At 47.7% G+C, this 21,088-nt stretch overlaps 1 long non-coding RNA gene across 1 annotated transcript in view; it reads left to right on the top strand.

Annotated features, from left to right (window-relative positions):
* The window catches only part of LOC135919714 (uncharacterized), a 55,928-nt gene extending 35,301 nt beyond the window's left edge, over positions 1-20,627 (top strand). The window contains exons 4-5 of the long non-coding RNA XR_011510070.1: positions 2,373-2,462; positions 20,492-20,627. This is a non-coding gene — a long non-coding RNA (uncharacterized lncRNA). The remainder of the gene's footprint in view (positions 1-2,372; positions 2,463-20,491) is intronic.
* Positions 20,628-21,088: the final 461 nt, after the last annotated feature.

The following is a 21,088-nucleotide window of genomic DNA, read 5'->3' as shown; positions in this document are numbered from 1 at the left end:
TATAGCAATACTAAATATACAAAGCAACCTAACAGCAACTATACAACGCATCATGAGTTTGACTTCAGAAGATTCACATTTGCTAAGAAAAAAAAAACAGATTCTATAGTGTATATTCATTACGACACACAGACGCAAAATATTCACATTGGACATATCACAAGTGAACAAAGTGTGAGCGGAGTTCTTTCCTACTGAAATTCTCAACATGTTTGTATTTTTTCAAAGCAAATGTTAGGTTATGTGGTAACGACTGCTGTTTATATAGCGTTCTGAAGTATGAAATTGACCACGTTACAGGATTTCGCGTGTATGGATTAATGCGAGCACGCTCTACGAAGGTTAACTGTTTCATGTAGTTCGTAGCAAATTGTGACGAGTATCATGCAGTATCAGTATTCATATTATATCATGCAGTATCCAGTATTCCAGACTTTTCTATTCCAATTCTGCAATGAGCCCACCGAGATGGGTCAAAAATGTTTTTGGACCACCCTCACCTGACCTGCCTGTCACGCGATGGCACAAAAACCGCGCTAGCTCCCCATCTGATATGACGTGTACACACTGATTATGCATTATTTGACCGAACAAAACAAAAATTGTTATTTCTGATTCGACGCCTTTTTGCCAAAAGTTTTCGGGCTGCAACCATTTTACTTGCCTGCCCCACGACGTCACAGAACCGCAAAAACCTACCGCGCCATAGTGACGCGCACGCGTTAAAGATGCATTATTATGCCGAACAAAACTTAATTTTCTTTGGATAGCCGCAGGCTGCCCTGTTCCAAAAGGACTAAAAGATGTCTGCCGCCAATCGCTGAGGCACTGGCTACTTCCACCTGCTGGAGAGCATGGGTATATTTGAGTATAATAAAACATCTGGCGTGCCCTGTAATGCTTTCGAGCACTTTTCGCACGTTTACGACCTCGCTCTGCAAACACTTCTTTGCTGAGGATCCGTTTTAGCGTCATTCTTAAGCTTCCGTCGCATGCCGGTGCAATTGTTGACGAGCCACCACAAGCTAAGTAAGAGAAAGCGGACCAATCGCAGACGCCGGCTCCACCCTCTTCTTCCAGTTATCGATATTTTCTGCACTGGCTCGGCCCCATGGAATCCATCTCCCCTTTATCATGCTCCTTGCCTTTTCTGAGCCAATTATATAAGACAAGCCGTCCAGTGCAGGCAATGTTATTCGTGTTCCAAGCAAACAAAAGTGGCCTCCTATGAAAGAGGAGAACGTTTGATTGATCTGTTCAGGCAACGTTGCGGGTCACCGCCCGATACTTGCGTCAGTGGTTACTCCAATTTCACGTCAGGAGATTGGAATAAAAGCATATTGGAATACTTTTACCTTATCCGGCCCCCGGTTATTATTTATAATAATGTTACACTTAGGGAAAGCCTTGCTGGTATGCGAATATTATTCTTTGTTTCCAACATAGCGAAATATTGTCTTCTGTAACATAGGAACTGTTTGCATGTTGGTTTTGGTGGTTGTTCACCATGATGAAGCACAATAATGTAATTGCGCGTTATATTATGCAGAATCTATTCCGACTTAGAGGCGAAGCTCTATACAAAATAGTGGGCTGCCGGCCAATTTATCAACACCATCCTCATCACCATGTTCTCAACAGAGACACTGTTCTCCGTGAGCATCAGTAGCCTTCTAGCACTATTTTGGCGGTGTTGGCGACGTCTTAATGCATTTACCCTGCTGGCTAAAACGGGGACAGCTGGTATTGTGCTTCGCTAATATAACTATGTCATTGGACATCATTGCACATGGCGGTACTTCCATTTAATATAGCACAGTGGGATAACATATAGTGTTTTGTAATTTGTGCAATACAAAAATATTAGGCAAAATATACTCATTTTCCGACAATTTTCACCACACAATTTCACGCAGATACCTGCTACCGAATACCTGTAACGACTCCTTTAAAATTGACCTATGCCTCATATACCATTCGATATAGTTGCGAATTTTTTCCACCCACCCTAGCTTAGCCGTTACGGTGGCTAAGCTACTGCAACATCATAGCTTAGCCGCTATGGTGTTGTGCTGCTCAGCACAAGTTAGCGGGATCGTGTTATAGCCAGAGAGGCCGCATTTCAATAGAGGTGAAATGCAAGAACGCGTGTGTCCCATGCATTGGGGGAAAATTAAAGATCACGAGTTGATCAAAATTATTTCTGAGTCCCTCAGTACGGCGAGCCTCATAATCAAATCTTTCTTTGGCCCCGTAAAGCCTGATAATTCATATTTCCTGATTTTTTCGGTGAGCTTTTCTCTTTATGTGTCTGTATTTCTCTATGTATGATAGACATCTAAGAATGAAGCATTTGTCATCTCCATTCACAGACGGGACGGACTTCGCTCGCAAGGAGATTGTTTATGCCTCAAAAGACCGCACTTGTGCTGTCATTCAAGTTGAGAGAAAAAATGGCTGGTGTGAGTATTTTCCCCATGAATATTTAAGTGTTTCATAGCAAGTTCCATCGTGTTGAACATGTGCGCCAGCTAACGCTAAATTATTTAGTGCGCACGTAACACGGCACCCTAACATGTATTTGTGCCGTCTCTCATGTTGTATCTTTTTTTTGCGGCCTTGCGCAGTTAGTAACACTATTTTCTGCATTTCCATTTATTTTCTAGATAAGTTTACCACATATGAAGATTTTCTTTTTCCCGTAGCGTGCACCTAAACACAAGGGTAAAAATTACGCAATTGTTTTTAATGGACGTTTCTCAGCAGCGCCAGCGAACAATCACTTCCCGTAAACAATACAGACGTGTGAATTTAATTCCATGGCACGACAAAGCCACTTCGTCATATTCACGCCAATGGTTAATAAGTAGTGACACTTACAATTTTATTCGACATCCAGCAGAACAAAACATTCCGCCCTTTCGTTTTTAGTCCGACGTCCAGTAATACACTATTTTTTTAATAAAAGATATGCCAGAGAGTTGTATAAATCAATTCTAAAATTTTTTGCTCTTTTAAACATGACAAAACTTCAGAAAATATAAATACAAGGACCTGAAGTCAGGAATACAAACTTGCCAAAATACACATACAAATCTGATTTTATACTCCTGAACTACGTCAGATTATTGGTTTAATGGTGCACAGAAAAAAAACTGTAAATCTATTGCACAGACAAAATGGCTGCAGACGCAATGCTCACGCCATGACATCTGTACATCTAACAAATATATCCAGTGTGACAAACATCCTGTGCAGAGCAGACACTTCAGTCATGTACTGGACTTTCACCAAAACTCCAGAAGCTCCAGAAGCCATAAAGCCCTAGTAACACGAACCTACCATAAAGAGGACCAGAAGAATTACTAGCTTCTAGAAGCGCTAATAAAGTGTGGTGCGATGGTTATATAGGTTCTAAGCTTGAGTAGGATAATGTCCAAACAGTCCAGCCCCTCGAATGTCTATGAGAGCATGAGCTATGGTTCCTGCACATGAACAAACTAGACAGTTTTTTACCACCGCACAAAGCGCCCTCTGGAATTTACGCCGGTTTTAACAAGAAGTGTTTAACAGTACAAATTGCAGAATAAATTGTTTTATATCTTGGAGGTATATACATTCTCTGGACTTGCCGAAGCACATCCTGATATGGCCAACCTAAATAGGGTGCAAGATATAATGGATCTGGAAAACTGCATCCTCTAGTGGAGCATAAATCTGTTAGCATTGAGCAATGAGGATGCATTACAGGCTGAATATAGCCTTCAAGAGCAGAAATGATTCAACTACTTCCTTGAGAAAGCCCCGAGAAGCCTGCGAGACTTCTTATCAAGCTGATGACAGTACTACATTAGGAAATTATTGAAATAATCGAAGGTGAATCGTTTCTCACAAAACCGCATAGTCGCTGCCTTGAAAAGAAAATCAGGAAAGAAAAGATTTCACTGATGAAGAGACAGACTGGTCCACAGGCCACCGTGTTGAGTGACGAAAACGAGATTACCGTGCCGAGTCGAATCAAGAACTGATCTCCAAAGAGAACTTGCAAATATGGAGTGTGGTGCTCGACTAGCAATTCAGGAGCAGCACAATACATGCAGCATAAATATAAAATCTACAACCAACCACACGTTGCCTACTTGAAACTGAGGTCGTTAGATAATCCCATCGAGACGGAATGGTGCATCGAGAAACTGAACAAGACGCCCATCCCAAAAGATTTTGTAAGCTTAACATTTAAGTTCCAACACAGGCTGGGTGTTCAGAGCATTGCATTTGCAAAAAAAGGTTCAATATTTATAAGTGCATATATTGCACCATTTTTATCATATCTCACAGCAAACAAGGCAATTTGCATAAGAAAAATTGCTATTTGAGAACACGAATTTTTTTCCCCTGTTTTCAGTCTGGTACCGCAAGAGCTGACTGACGCACCGTTCCAAACAAAAATCTAAACGTCCGCTCGTCTGCTCAAATTTTAAATTAAATTGCATCATCAGATGACATCAGGAGAGAGAGTCAGATAGGCACGTTGCCTAAATCTAGATTCTTCAAGCCAGACTAAGAAATTTCATTGACAGCGTTTAACTTTCGCAAGCAACGGAATGGCTGTCAGACACCCTATTGGAAGGCTTCCGCGAATAATTTACATGCTTGCATTTGAGAGCGAAGCGCTCTCTGCGTCCCATCCTTCGGTAACGCAAATGAGCCTATAGGGCATAGAACTTAAACACAACATAGGGGCTGTGAGCTCACACATTTGATCAAACACTATGTCGTGATATAATTCCAATGCAATTATTATCCACTGATTGGTATCTCTAAAGCCTACAGATCTACTACCTGAATTGCGCATAACTTATGACTAGCGCAATCCCTGATTGTGTTCCATTTCTTACATTTATGTAACCCATTCATAACCTCATTTGTATGTAACAGAGAAGGTCTTCATTCTTGTTCTCTTTTGCGGAATCCGCATGTGCCACCATCGCACAAGTGGTATAAAACACTTATTGTACATAAACATGTGTTTCGTATATCTATGTGCCAACACTAATTATAACCATTCATCTGTTGTCTGTTGTCATGCGCCATTGTAAGTCTATGCCCTCCTATACGCCAATTGAAATTGTCGCCTAAGCAACTGTTATTTATTGTTGTTATAGACATGATCTTCGCCTACTAACTTGCACTAAACACTTCCTATCTACACAAAATAAGATGGGAAGCACGATCCCATTTTTCAGGAAGACTACGATGTCAGAAAACGCACAACATATGAATTGCCTTTGAACCTTTTTCTTTTTACGTATGTTTTACTTATTCTCAGATCATGAACAGCAGGTTGCCATTATCCCCCGAGAGAAAAGTGTATAACAGCTGTGTCCTGCCAGTACTCACCTACGGGGCAGAAACCTGTAGGCTTAGGAAAAGGATTCTACTTAAATTGAGGACGACGCAAGGAGCTATGGAAAGAATTATGATGGGTGTAACATTAAGGGATAAGACGAGAGCAGATTAGGTGAGGGAACAAAAGCGAGTTAATGACATCCTAGTTGAAATCAAGAAAAAGAAATGGGCATGGGCAGGGCATGTAATGAGGATTGAAGATAACCGATAGTCATAAAAATGGCTGTGGCTTAGGTAAGGTTAAGCCCAGGATGCGAAGCATACTAGCCTTTATTTTAGTTGTTGAACCACGGTTTACCCCGCAGGGGCGTCTGCGCAAGCAGGCGTTTGGTGTGTGGCGACACCACGGACCCGAGCACACGAGGGTTGGACCCTCCCGCGTGTAGCCGTGCGCGGCTTAGCCGTGTCTGGGGAAAAGGGGATCCTGGGGGTTGAGGTGATGCTGGGTGATTGGACCTTTATGGCCCCCCGGCGGAGGCAACACACCCCTTTGGCCTCTGCTTCACATAGACGGCACCCCCGGACTGACCCACCCGGGGGAAATCGGTAGTTGCCTTTTCCTGTCTCTCTCTCCCTACAACCTTCGTCTTTTCCTTACTTTCCGCCTTTCCTGTCTCCTTCTCATTTCTTTATTACTTCCGACCTTCCTGGCAGCAAGGGTTAACCTTGTGTGAGTAGCCAACCTCGGTTATATCATATTGGGTTATAGCGGCAACGTACAGCTGGCGTTAGCAGGCCCTGTTTTTCAGACCCTGCAGCGTCCCCTTGTTGGACTCCATGGTGGGTGGTTGGCGTTGCTGCCGAAAACTACACGTCCACACATGGCTACTTCCTTCCCTCCACTACTTGATCGCCCTCAGAAAAGAGGGCGCACCGATGAAGTCTTTCAATTTTTCGGCCGCCAAAAAGAATCGTTCCCGCGTTTCCATGTTATCCATTCCGCAAAACCAGATAAACCAGTAAGAACTATCTCACCCTTCCTTGTTTCTAAGTCATTGACTGAAGTCTTTGGTCCTGGATATAAGGCGTCGAGGATGGCAAGCGGTGATCTCCTCTTGGAGCTCCGCGATCAAAAACAATATGAAAAATTGTCAACATTAGTGTCATTTGGGGAAACCCAAATAATTATAACCCCGCACCGCACCATGAACACCACCCGTGGTGTTGTCTCTGATGATGACTTGATGGAGCTCACTGAGGCTGAACTCTTGGAGGGCTTCAGTGACCAGAATGTTGTAAATGTTAAACAAATTAAGATAAGGCGAGATGGAAAAGAGATCAACACGAAACACCTGATACTCACGTTCGGCTCAAGTGTCCTTCCCGAGTCCATCGAGGCCGGTTATATCAAACTTCGGGTTCGACCATACGTTCCCAACCCTCTCAGATGCTTTAAGTGCCAACGTTTCGGCCACAGTTCACAGAACTGTCGAGGCCGGCTGACTTGTGCCAAGTGCAGTGACAAAGAACATTCCTCTGAAACGTGCCAGAACACTCCACATTGTGTTAATTGTGATGGTGAGCACGCCGCGTACTCGCGGTCGTGCCCTTCTTGGAAAAAAGAAAAGGAAATCGTTACAATCAAGGTAAAGGAAAACATAACTTTCAAGGAGGCACGGAGGCGGGTATCATACCTGCCCAAGAAAACCTTTGCCGATGTGGCGCGTCAGGGGGCAGCGTCACAACGGCCTCCGGCGACTGTCCGACCCACACGCAGTGAGTCGGCAGTTACGCCATCTGCCCCCACGGTGGTTGCAGCTAGCGCTGCTCCGCCAACCGAGGAAAAGGGGCCATCGACCCCGAAGGTGGGCGCAGCTGAGGCTGCCTCAACCTCCCAGGTCCCTTCCAGCGCTGGCAACGGCCGGCGCAGCCAAATCCCCCAGGGAACCCCATCGACCTCCGGGCTGGTGGGCGCAGGGGTCTTGCCCTCCAAGGCTAGACTCTCCCTGGTAACTTCTCGCTCGCAAGAGCAGGTGTCTGGCGCCTCACAAGAGGCAATGGACACTACACCTATCCTCCAGGGGCGCCAAGCGCCTAAGGAGCGGCGAGGTTCACTCGAGCGCTCCAGAAAGGGCAAAACTCCCGTTACAGGGCCTCGAAAGGGCTCTGTAATTTAATCACAGTAATTTCCATAAACACTACTTCTGTTTCTGTACACACAGCACATATTATCACCCAATATGGATACACAAATAATTCAATGGAACGTCAGAGGTCTTCTCAGAAACCTTGATGACGTGCAAGAGCTCATTCAAAAACACAATCCAAAAGTGCTGTGTCTACAGGAAACACACTTAAAACCAAAACACACTAATTTTCTTCGACAGCACATTACTTTCCGCAAAGATCGCGATGATGCTATGGCATCATCTGGCGGTGTTGCCATTGTAATTCAAAAAAGCATAGCGTGTCAATGTTTACAGCTACGAACGGCCCTCGAAGCAGTGGCGGTTCGAGTTGTCCTGCTGAACAAACTCATCACTATTTGTTCGATTTACGTACCCCCGCATTACCAACTAAACAAACATGAATTTCAGTCCTTGATAGATCAATTGCCAGAACCTTATCTTGTTCTTGGCGATTTCAATGCACACAGCAGCTTGTGGGGAGACTCGTATTGATGCGCGAGGTCGTCTCGTTGAGCAGTTTCTTTTTTCTTCTGGAGCGTGCCTTCTCAATAAGAAAGAACCCACATATTACTCTCTTGCAAGCAGAACATTTTCGTCAATAGATCTTAGTATAGTTTCCGCGTCTATACTGCCCGAACTCGAATGGGAAGTTACGAGCAATCCTTACGGGAGCGATCACTTCCCTGTACTGCTAAGAACACCTAAAGAAAATGAATTTCCTCCACAAGCTCCTAGGTGGAAGATACATACAGCCGACTGGGAGAAATTCCGAACACTTACTAACATCTCGCTGGCTGATATGTCTTCTTTAGAAATCGATGCAGCTGTGGAGTACTTTACAGCCTTCATCGTAGATGCCGCAACTAAATGTATATCACATGTAAATGGATTGGCAGGCAAACGGCGTGTCCCCTGGTGGAACGATGATTGTAGGATCGCTCGTAAGAAACAAAATAAAGCGTGGGGGTTGCTACGTGCCTCCCCCACTGCGGAGAATCTTATCAATTTTAAAAAAGTAAAATCCCAAGGCAGGCGAACCCGCAGACAGGCCAGAAGAGAGAGCTGGCAGAACTTTTTAACAGGTATCAACTCGTATACAGATGAGGCCAAAGTCTGGAACAGGGTTCGTAGAATAAGAGGGCGACAAACATACTCCCTCCCTTTAGTAAACACACAAGGCGAAACCCTGCAAGACCAGGCAGACTCACTTGGGGAGCACTTTGAGCGTGTGTCAAGCTCAACCAATTATTCCCAGTCCTTTCTTAAACATAAAGAAATAATAGAACGTCAGCCAATCATACGGAAATCCAGGCAGAATGAACAGTATAACCGGCCTTTCGGTATTGTCGAGTTGAGAGCTGCGTTGAACACATGTAAAAGCACTGCACCGGGACCAGACAGAGTCATGTATGACATGATCAGGCACCTACATACTGACGCACAAGTTACACTTCTTACACTATACAATACTATTTGGGCTTCGGGATACCTCCCATCCACATGGAAAGAAGCGATTGTAGTTCCTGTCCTGAAGCAGGGAAAAGACCCTTCCTTGGCGGCTAGTTACCGACCGATAGCTCTAACTAATTGTCTGTGTAAGCTTTTTGAAAAAATGATAAATCGCAGACTCATACATTTCCTTGAGCTCAACAATATACTCGATCCTTATCAGTGTGGATTCCGAGAAGGGCGGTCCACAACCGATCATCTTGTGCGCATGGAAGGAAATATCCGCGATGCCTTTATCCATAAACAGTTTTTTCTATCGATATTCCTCGATATGGAGAAGGCATATGACACGGCATGGCGTTACGGGATCTTACGAGACCTGTCGGAAATTGGCATCCGTGGAAATATGCTGAACACAATTGAAAGCTATTTGTCAAATCGTACCTTCCGAGTAAAAGTCGGCAATGAACTCTCACGTCCCTTTACGCAAGAAACCGGTGTACCCCAGGGAGGCGTGCTCAGCTGCACTCTCTTTATCGTAAAGATGAACACGCTACGTGCTTCACTACCACCTGCCATTTTTTATTCCGTATACGTAGATGATATACAAATAGGCTTCAAATCCTGCAACCTTACAGTATGCGAAAGACAGGTACAGCAGGGCTTGAACAAGGTTTCCAAGTGGGCAGACGAAAACGGATTTAAGGTGAACCCCCACAAAAGTTCTTGTGTTCTCTTCACAAGAAAGAGAGGCCTGGTCCTAGATCCTTGTGTAGAACTGGGCGGGCACCAAATTCCTGTCAGCAAAGAACACAAATTCCTTGGTCTTATTCTTGACTCAAGGCTCACTTTCATTCCTCACATAAAACATGTTAAAGAAAAATCTCTAAAAACAATGAACCTACTTAAAATCCTATCATACACAACATGGGGTAGCGACAGGAAGTGCCTGTTGAATCTTTACAGGAGCCTAGTTCGGTCGCGAATAGACTATGGAGCCGCAGTATATCACTCTGGCGCCCCGAGCGCGCTAAAGATGTTAGACCCCGTACACCATCTGGGAATCCGTCTGGCCACTGGGGCATTTAGAACAAGCCCTGTTGAAAGTTTGTATGTTGAGTCCGATGAGTGGTCACTCCATTTTCGGAGAACTTACATCAGCTTCAACTATTTTCTGAAAGTGCGCTCTAATAAGGAACATCCGTGTTTCACAACCATTAACGACTTGACATGTGAGACACTTTTTCATAACAGACCCTCTGTGAGACTTCCTTTCTCACTGCGTGCAAGAGAACTCAGCACGGAAATGGATGTCCCAGTTCTCGACCAACGCTTAATGCCTCCAGCTAAGCTAGTACCACCCTGGGAGTGGCAGTTGATAGAATGTGACACATCCTTTGTACAGGTCACTAAACATGCGTCAGAGACACATATCAAAATGCACTTCATGGAGCTCCAGTACAAGTACTCGTGCACAGAGTTTTATACAGACGCTTCTAAGTCACATGCCGGGGTGTCCTACGCAGTCATTGGCCCATCCTTCTCGGAATCCGGTGTACTGCACCCTGAAACAAGCATATTTACGGCTGAGGCCCATGCACTACTGTCGGCTGTGAAACATATCAGAAAATCAAATATTCAAAAAACAATTTTATTTACAGACTCCTTAAGCGTGGTAAAAGCCTTGAAGTCACACTGTAAACACAGAAACCCCGTAATAATTGAGCTCTATTCCGTCCTCTGTAGAGCGTATATGTCTAACCAGCATGTCATTATATGCTGGGTGCCTGGACATAGGGGCATCGAGGGTAACGTTCTAGCAGACCAGATGGCCACATCAATTTCATTGCATACAGTCAGTCCTACTGCTTCGGTCCCTGTCACGGACCTGAAGCCTTTCTTAAGAAGGAAACTGCGAAACCACTGGCAACGTAAGTGGGACGCAGAAGTAAATAACAAACTGCACGTGATAAAGCCACAGTTAGGTTCTTGGCCCTCCGTAACAAAATCACGGCGAACAGATGTCCTATTCTGTCGCCTCAGAATAGGACACACATTTGGTACACACAACTTCTTACTCACTGAAAATGATCCTCCAACCTGCGGTAGATGCGGGGAGAGGCTGACCGTCCTCCATGTCCTCCTGGAGTGTCGGAAAGCCGAATCTGACAGAAAGAAACATTTTCCGTTAGCATACCGGCAGCATATTCCCCTCCATCCTGTAATGTTACTCGGCCCAGAACCGCTCTTCGACACTAACGCAGTCCTAAGTTATCTGAAAGATGTTGTGTTGCATGTTGTTAGCCCAACATGTTCGTAGCGTCTCCTCTCTTCAGAGGATGGCGCTGCGATAGTTCTTTCGTGTAGCACGTGCCTCTAGGCCCTTGTGTTTCAAGGGCTCTGGCGAGGCAACAGTGCTCCAGGCAATTTTTACCATCTCATATATTTTCTATTCTGCATCATTCTTTCACGATGGATTTTAGTGTTCATAGTATTCGTCATCTGTCATCGCCATAATTTTATAACAAGTTAATTTTACGCACTTTACAGCGAATATTTTTAGGCCACTTTACAGCCAAGTCACATCTTCCATAATACATCGTCAACATTACCACTTGTCATGGCGCTCTTTGGCCAAACCTGGCCCTTGCGCCACAAAAAACCACACATCATCATCAACCACTGTTTAGCCTGGTGAACTGCTGTTGCTTGGCTATATTTGGTTCGGCTAGACGAAGAAACAACTCATGCATTACTTCTTCGCCTTCAAGAGTGGAACGCGACAGCGTTCCCGTCGACCCGCCAAGGGGTGTAAGACAATGGGCTACAGGGCAGCGACTACGCGCCCCGCATTGGACGCGGTGAGCGTCGAGCAAAGCAGCGTTCGGCGCGGCAACGAAATGTGCGCCTGAGCAAGAGACGCACGCCTTAGAAACAGCGCGTTTCTAAGGCAACACCGCATTCACTAGAGGCGCTTTTGTACCGCTTTGAAGCGTTGTACTCGTGGCTCAGTGGTAGCGTCTCCGTCCCACACTCCGGAGACCCTGGTTCGATTCCCACCCAGCCCATCTTGCAAGAGTTGAGCCAAAGCCACTTCTCCTCTGTCGTGACGTCACGGTGTCACGTGATTTCATGGTCACCGCCGCGCCTGAGGAGCTGGGTTGAGCCCTCGTAATATGCTTCGCATAAAAAGGTTACGGACTGGATTTCAAGAGAAGGGAAGCGAAGCAGGGGGCGGCAGAAAGATAGGTGGGCGGATGAGATTAAGAAGCTTCAAGGGACAACATGGCCAGAATTAGCACATTACCGGGTTAGTTGGAGAAATATAGGAGAGGCCTTTGCCCTGCAGTGGGCGTAGCCAGGCTGATGATGATGATGTTTATAAGGTGACTGGTTTTTGTTTTGCACGTAATATGGCATGTACCACAAGCTCAACCTTGTGGCAGGCCTCACTGCTTACACGTGAAGCTGGCATGGCACTTGCCACACCGTATTTTTTTATGCGAAGCATATTACGAGGGCTCAACCCAGCTCCTCAGGCGCGGCGGTGACCATGAAATCACGTGACACCGTGACGTCACGACAGAGGAGAAGTGGCTTTGGCTCAACTCTTGCAAGACGGGCTGGGTGGGAATCGAACCAGGGTCTCCGGAGTGTGGGACGGAGACGCTACCACTGAGCCACGAGTACAACGCTTCAAAGCGGTACAAAAGCGCCTCTAGTGAATGCGGTGTTGCCTTAGAAACGCGCTGTTTCTAAGGCGTGCGTCTCTTGCTCAGGCGCACATTTCGTTGCCGCGCCGAACGCTGCTTTGTTCGACGCTCACCGCGTCCAATGCGGGGCGCGTAGTCGCTGCCCTGTAGCCCATTGTCGTACACCCCTTGGCGGGTCGACGGGAACGCTGTCGCGTTCCACTCTTGAAGGCGAAGAAGTAATGCATGAGTTGTTATGCGAAGCATATTACGAGGGCTCAACCCAGCTCCTCAGGCGCGGCGGTGACCATGAAATCACGTGACACCGTGACGTCACGACAGAGGAGAAGTGGCTTTGGCTCAACTCTTGCAAGACGGGCTGGGTGGGAATCGAACCAGGGTCTCCGGAGTGTGGGACGGAGACGCTACCACTGAGCCACGAGTACAACGCTTCAAAGCGGTACAAAAGCGCCTCTAGTGAATGCGGTGTTGCCTTAGAAACGCGCTGTTTCTAAGGCGTGCGTCTCTTGCTCAGGCGCACATTTCGTTGCCGCGCCGAACGCTGCTTTGCTCGACGCTCACCGCGTCCAATGGGGGGCGCGTAGTCGCTGCCCTGTAGCCCATTGTCTTACACCCCTTGGCGGGTCGACGGGAACGCTGTCGCGTTCCACTCTTGAAGGCGAAGAAGTAATGCATGAGTTGTTTCTTCGTCTAGCCGAACCAAATATAGCCAAGCAACAGCAGTTCACCAGGCTAAACAGTGGTTCAACAACTAAAATAAAGGCTAGTATGCTTCGCATCCTGGGCTTAACCTTACCTAAGCCACAGCCATTTTTTCTTCGTCTAGCCGAACCAAATATAGCCAAGCAACAGCAGTTCACCAGGCTAAACAGTGGTTCAACAACTAAAATAAAGGCTAGTATGCTTCGCATCCTGGGCTTAACCTTATCTAAGCCACAGCCATTTTTTTTCACATGCTGTGTGATGGCGGAAACCTAAGGTGCAGCAGACGCTTGCCGCGATGTTCTCGTCGCAATATGTGCGATCGACATCGAACACTCGCAAAATGCATTCAAGTATACAACTTGCCATTTTCCCATCAGTCCAGGCTCGGCTGATCCCAATGCAGCACACACACCAAGAGCAAAATGAAAAAGAGCGTCCAATCGCTTTGAAAACAAAGCGTGGACGCAGGGCCAATGCAATCGGGCTATTTATCAATGCAGCACTGTTTGAGAGGTGCCGTAGCTCCGTGTGGCCAAGGTTGTCTAGTCTATCTAAGTTACCTTCAGCAAGTGTGTGCTACTGACAGCGACAAGAATGGACCGCGCGAATAACAGCCAGCTTTAACGCTTTATCCCAGTTGCTACATTAGTTTCTTATAAGCGCAAGAAGGTGTCCATTGCCGTCATCGTTTACTACTCGCCGATAGAGCTTGGATACGGTGGGCGACTGCACGATCTTCAGGATTGGTCCACGTTACAATGAAGCAACTTGTGAGGTTTCCTTGTCGGAGTATAAAACATCACTCGACTTCTCGTTGCTATCCCCGCGACGGTATCGTCAGCGAATATGTACTGACATCACACACGCGTTCGCGTTACGAACATGTTTACTTATTCATTTTCCTTGCGCTACGTACTAGAAAACGCGAACAGGGAGGAAACAAACATTGATTGTAAAAAGGACGCGAAATGACACGTGGTTGCGCTCCCCCTTGCATTCCGTGTCTTTTTTTACAGCCAGTGTTGGTTTCGTCCCTGTTAGTGTATTCTACTGCTTAGCGCAAGACCCGCCGTGGTTGCTCAGTGGCTATGGTGTTGGGCTGCTGAGCACGAGGTCGCGGGATCGAATCCCGGCCACGGCGGCTGCATTTCGATGGGGGCGAAATGCGAAAACACCCGTGTACTTAGATTTAGGTGCACGTTAAAGAACCCCAGGTGGTCAAAATTTCCGGAGTCCTCCACTACGGCGTGCCTCATAATCAAAAAAGTGGTTTTGGCACGTAAAACCCCAAATATTATTATTAGCGCAAGGAAAATAAATGCACGCCAACTAGCCCACTTCATTGCTCTTCTTTATGCCTAGTGACCCAACCCAATCATATCGCTATAGGCGTGTGATATTGGCTTGTTGGAACGAGGCGCGTGGGCGCCATCACTCGAGAAAAGAGGAGGAAGAACAAACTGGGCTCGCGCTGTGAATCTAACCGGTCAGTGCTGCATCCGCTGTTTCAATATGAACTCTAAATAGTTGCTCGTCTTACTGACTCGTCCTCCGCGTAGCATTGTTGTCGAGGTGGAACGTTCCCCGTTCTCCCCACGGAGCACCGAAGCGACCGCACCGTCGTCTTCTCAGCCATGGCTTGCGATGGAACCACCCCGTTGCCACCTACACCTGTGGCGCCTACCACAACATACGTTGCGGTTCTTGGTCTCCGGGATCTGGGGACATTCTCCACCCAAAATGACGTTGAAGTCGACGACTGGCTCAACATGTACGGGTGCGTTAGCCAAAGCCGCCACTTGGACCCTACCATCATGCTCACGAATGTGTTCTTTTATCTGGTCTGGTTTCGCACCTATGAGGACGAGCTCTCCAGCTGGGACATTTTCAGAGAGCGGCTTCGCGATCTATTTGGCAACTTGTCAGGTAGTCAACAGTCTGCGCGGAAAGTGCTTGCAACCCGTGTCCAGTCAACGACCGAATCTTATGTCTCCTGCACATAGGAAGTGCTCGCGCTGTGCCGGAAAGTCGACGAGCACATGACCGAGGTTGACAAAGTGGGCAGTATTCTAAAAGGCATCGCGGATGGCGCCTTCAATTTGCTCGTCCATAATGACGTTTCTACGGTCGGCGCCATCACCAACGAATGCCGCCGTTTCGAGGTAGCCAGAAGCCGCCGCGTCGTCCCATACTTTCCCGGCTCCCAAACACCCATGCCACGTCCACTTGCTCCGCTCTTGCCACCACAGGACCATTTCAAGAGAACGTCACCCGTATCGTTCGCCGTGAGATTGAAGCGGCGAGTCCGGCACCCCTTCATCCACGACCCCCTGAATGTACCTTCGGCCAAGCGGCCCCCACTATTTCCGTTGTCCAAGCAGTTGTGCGGCAAGAAAGTGCAAACCTTGGCGTCCCTATCACCTGCTTTGTCTCCCGACCTGACTCGGCAACCATTCCCATGTCCACCACCTGTAATGACCAGTATTTCGCTTCCAGACAGCGCAATCCTGCTGAATAACGAACCCCAGAAGACAAACCGATCTACTTCCTCTGCTACCGCGTCGGTAATGTATCCCGCCACTGCCGCACCACCTGGATGCCGCCGTACTGGAGCTCATTCCCTGCTCCTCGCCCATGCGCCGACGCTCGTCGTCTGCACTCTGCTTCTGATGCCCCTGACAGCCGCTCCGCTCCTTCGCGCGATCGCCGTCGCCTCAACGCCATCGCTGCCCGTCACCCCAACCTCGCCGCTTTTCCTCGCCAAACTGACGGACGGAAAACTAGATCATGCAGCTCTTGGAGGTAGCACTGCATCACGCTCGTCCTGTCCAAATCCTCCGCTGAAGTTCCTCACCAACACGGTCCTAATTGAAGTAGACGTAGATGGTTTTACGTTGACGGCATTAATTGATACTGGACCCCAAGTTTCCACAATGAGCACTAACCTATGTCGTCACCCCAAAGAGGTTCTTACGCCTGCGATCACTGGAGCCGTACGCGTCGCCAATGGCACCACTGTTGCCGTCAGTGGTATGTGCACTGCTCGCACAGGAATTGATGGCCGCCAGGTTCCAGTCCTGTTCACCGTGCTGACAAGTTCCCCTTTATGAATTAATCTTCGGGCTCGACTTTGACAACGCATTCTGTCTTCATCGACTGTGCCACCGGCACGCTGTACTTAGAGCTTCCTCTTCTTTCAGACCTTCGCCCCGAATAACCAAACAACCTCTGCATTACAGCGTTTGTTCGCTTACCTCCAAAAGCCCTAACCTTCGTCGAATTGGCCTCAACGGCAACCGTGTTTGGTGGCAACTATGTCGTCGCACCTATTTATGATGTCACCCTGGCTCGCGACATCACTGTGCCGCACTCCTTCGTAACCCTTGCCGCTAATAGGTTGTGCCTCCGCGTTATCGAGTTTGGCTTGACGAAGCACGTGTTACCTGAAGGCATAGCGTTGGCCACGCTCCGGTCAATGACAGATGACCATGCCGCTGCTTTTGCAGCTGACAGGTCGCCAGATGCTCCTGATTACCCGCAGGGTGCCTTGAACCTCGACGGCCCTTTACGGCGCATGGTCGCTCCGGACCTCGCACTTGACCAAGCAGCCGCCCTATATCGCCTTTTCCTTTCTAACCGTGACATATTTGACACTGACAATCGACCACTTGGTCAGACGCCCCTTGTTCAGCATCAGATGAAAAACACTGGTGACGCTGGTCCCATTCACCGCCGACCGTACGCGTGTACACGGCAGAGCGGCAAGTTATTCAGCAGGAAGGCCTTAAATGCTCATCTGAGGTATTGTTGAGCCCTCGTCGAGGCCTTGGGCGTCGCCGGTCACGCTCGTCAAAAAGAAAGATGGCACGTGGCGTTTCTGCGTTGATTACCGCCACGTAAACGAAATTACTAAAAAGGACGTTTATCCTTCACCACGAATCGACGACGCTCTTGATTGTCTTCACGGTGCCAAATAGTTTTCGTCCATCGCCCTTCGATCTGGTTATTGACAGATTTCCGTCGGTGAGCAAGACCAAGAAAACAGCGCCTTCGTCGCTCTAGATGGCCTCTACCAATTGAAGGTTATGCCGTTTCTCTTATGCAATGCCCCCGCCATGTTCGAACGGATGATCGACTTTCTGGACGACCTTGTATTCTCTCCTACATTTGAGACGCACCTCGAGTGCGTCGCAGCTATCCTTGACAGCTTCCACAAGGCTGGGTTCCAATTAAACTCATCGAAGTGCCACTTCGGGCGCTGACAGATTACAGTGGTAGGCCATCTCGTCGATGCTTCCGGAGTACAACCCGACCCGGAGAAGGTTTGAGTGGTAACGACTTTTCCTGTACCTCAGTCTGTCGAAGATGTCCGGAGTATTGTGGGGCTCTGTTCTTATTTCCGACGGTTCGTGAAAGATTTCGCAGCAATTGCTCGACCACTCACTGGTCTTCTGAAGAAAGACGTGCCTTTGACGTGGGGTTCTCCTCAGACTGCCGCATTTTCACGCCTTATCACGATTCGCACCAATCCTCCGGTCTTGGCCCACTTTGACTCGTGCGCAACTACAGAGGTTCGAACCGATGCCAGTGGTTATGGGATCGGCACCGTCTTATCGCAATGCCAGCCCGGACACGACCGCGTTATAGCCTACGCTAGCCGGCTCCTGACAACTGTAGAGCGCAACAATTTCATTACCGAGCGGGAATGTCTTGCTGTGGTCTGGGCTGTTCCAATCTTCCGCCTATATTTATATGGCAAGCCCATCTCAGTTATCACAGACCAACATGCGCTCTGTTGGCTTTTGCCGCTCAAGGATCCTTCTGGCCGGCTCGTTCGTTGGGCCCTCTGACTACAAGAATATCCCTACACATTTACTTAGAAGTCCGGACGCCAACACCAGAACGCAGATTGCCTCTCTCGCTACACAGTCAAAGACGCGACCTCTACGTCTGATACTGACACCGATGCCTGTGTTCTCCCCGTTTTTCAACTGCTGCATGTCGCCGACGAGCAGCGTCGTGACCCATCCTTGCGTATCATCACTGACCGCCTGCAATCGTCACTTGCCGACAGTTCCCTTCGCTTATTCACACTTCAAGATGGCGTACTCTACCGCCACAGCGTTGACCCCGACGGCCCTGCAATTCTCCTTGTGATTCCTAAACACCTTCTCTGGGCTGTTCTCCACCAGCTTCACGACCTCCCCACTGTCGGTCACCTGGGTGTGTCAAATACCTACGACCGGACCCGCCGACGCCTCTTTTCGCCAGGGCTTGCTCGCTCCGTTCGAAGATACGTAGCTCGTGTGAGAAATGCCTGCAACGCAAGACACCATCGACGCTCCATGCTGGGTACCGTCAACCATTCGACATCCACGCGGAACCATTCTTTCGGGTTGGTTTGGCCTCACGTGGCCATTGTCTTTTTCTACCTCTGGGAACAGGTGGATCGCTCTCGCCATGGATTACTCCATGCGCTACGCCAGCACCCGAGTGCTTCCTACAAGCCGCGCCGCAGATGTCTCCAAGTTTCCTTTACGCGACGTGATTTTATAACCTGGAGCTCTACGAGAACTTCTCACTGGCCGTGGCCGGACATTCCTATCAAGCGTTATCGCGGGCATCCTGTGGTCCTGTGCCACGAGGAACAAGCTATCCACGTCATACCATCCACAACAAATGGCCTTACGGAGCATCTCAATCGCACTCTCACAGACATGCTCGCAATATATGTCCCTTCAGACCACACTGACTGGGACCTTACTCTACTGTTTGTCACATTTGTTTATAATTCCTCGCGCCACGACACAGCCGGTTATTCGCCATTTTTCCTCCTGTTCGGCCGAGAACCAGCGCTGCCCTTCGACACAACCCTCCCTGTTCACGCAGCAGCGACCTGTGAATATGCCCTTGATGCCATCGCCCGCTGTGCTCACGCAAGGGAAATTACCCGTGACTGCCTTCTGAAATCACAAGAGAGTCAAAGCCGTTTGTACGACTGGCGACACCAAGACGTGCACTTCCCGCATGGTTCTTTGTTGCTTCTATTGTCTCCGTCGCGTCAGGTTGGCCTGTCAGAAAGACTGCTGTCTCATCACACAGGCCCATACCAAGTGATTCGTGCTGTGACTCCCACCACCTATGAAATCGCCCCACACGCTCCATCTGCTTCGCAGTCCAGTGATATCGTGCACGTTACACGACTGAAGCAGTATCAACCTCCCAGTGATGACATTCAGGCGCTCCGGGACGTCGCTTCCGCCACCGGGGGATGATGCTACACGCATGTGGTATTTGATTGTTTGAACGAGGCGCGTGGGCACCTTCACTCTAGAAAAGAGGAGGAAGAAGAAACTGGGCTCGCGCTGTTAATCTAACCGGTCAGCGCTACAGCCACTGTTGTAAATATACCCAGTACATAGTTGCTCGTTTTAGTGACTCATCCTTTGCGTAACCATATTAGTCCATCAATAGTAATACTTCTCAGGACGCCAAATGCTTACAACAGCAAACAAAATTATACGCCTAAAACTATTCCTTGAATGTGTTTCATCAGGCGTCTTATGGACTGACATCTTATCGAAAAGTGTAGACGAGTGCTTTTGGATCTTCCGGTGCCAGAAGGGCAAGTACGCCCATAGTTTTCTTATTAGCGAACGACAACTATAGCTACAAACCAAATGTGTGAATGTTCTTACCTACTAATCGGCACTCCGGATAAAAATGACGATGAAAACGAATAATTACTGAGTGCATTGAAGAGAAACTCGTTAAGTAAACGCATACATCGTTGCGGAATTTCTAGAGGGACGTCTACAGTTAAAGTAAAATGTTTTTGCGGGCACTGCTTCCCTTTACTTGAGAAACTTGTTACGCGCTTGACACTCTAGATTGGCTCTTCATGCCTCTTAGTAAAATAAGTGCGAGGACCAATTACGCTCATCGTAATGCCATGAATATTTTTTCTTCCTTTCCGGCAGTATTAGGTAAATAAGCGTAAAATTTTCATATTGCTTTGCCGCCTATCACCCGCAATATTGAACAATGGAATTTAGAATTAATTCATACTACATTTTGAAATTACAGATCCCCACTTCGACATTCTCGTAAAGAACTCCAAGGTGAATGAAACCCTTGACTCTGAATGTGAAAATAATTTCAAAAAGGAAGCTCCTCGAAGCCGCAGCCCAACGCGGAAGGTCTACAATGAGCACTGCCAATCACTCTACAACTAATTCATCAAGCCAAAGATACCCCAGACCACAATAAAACATCTGCATACGATATTTGTATTATTCTTCCCTGAACTCGTAATCTCTGCCGCTATGTTCAACCACCTTTGTGTCTTTTGTCTATTTGCTTTCATAACACGTCTGGTTTGAACGAAACAATATATCGCAGTTTGTAGGTCCAGTAATGATTGCACTTCTAGATGCGTACAACAATAATTCGCAGTTAATTAGTTTTACAGTAGAAACACACATTACATAATTCCTTGTGCTGTTTTTAATTTACACGGTATTACTTTCTAGCTATTCATCTTCACTTTTCTTGCTTTTAGTTGGGCTCACTAGTATATAGGTTTATGAATGACGCAGCTTAATACTGCTCCATAACACCGCTAGGTATTATCCTCCGCGGTCGCCTAGCACCTAATTGAGTACATTTGTTTTGCCGGTCACA

This window comes from Dermacentor albipictus, unplaced genomic scaffold (assembly GCF_038994185.2).
Source record: "Dermacentor albipictus isolate Rhodes 1998 colony unplaced genomic scaffold, USDA_Dalb.pri_finalv2 scaffold_35, whole genome shotgun sequence".
Taxonomy (NCBI): Eukaryota; Metazoa; Arthropoda; class Arachnida; order Ixodida; family Ixodidae; genus Dermacentor; species Dermacentor albipictus.
This window is presented reverse-complemented; position numbering and strand designations above follow the sequence as displayed.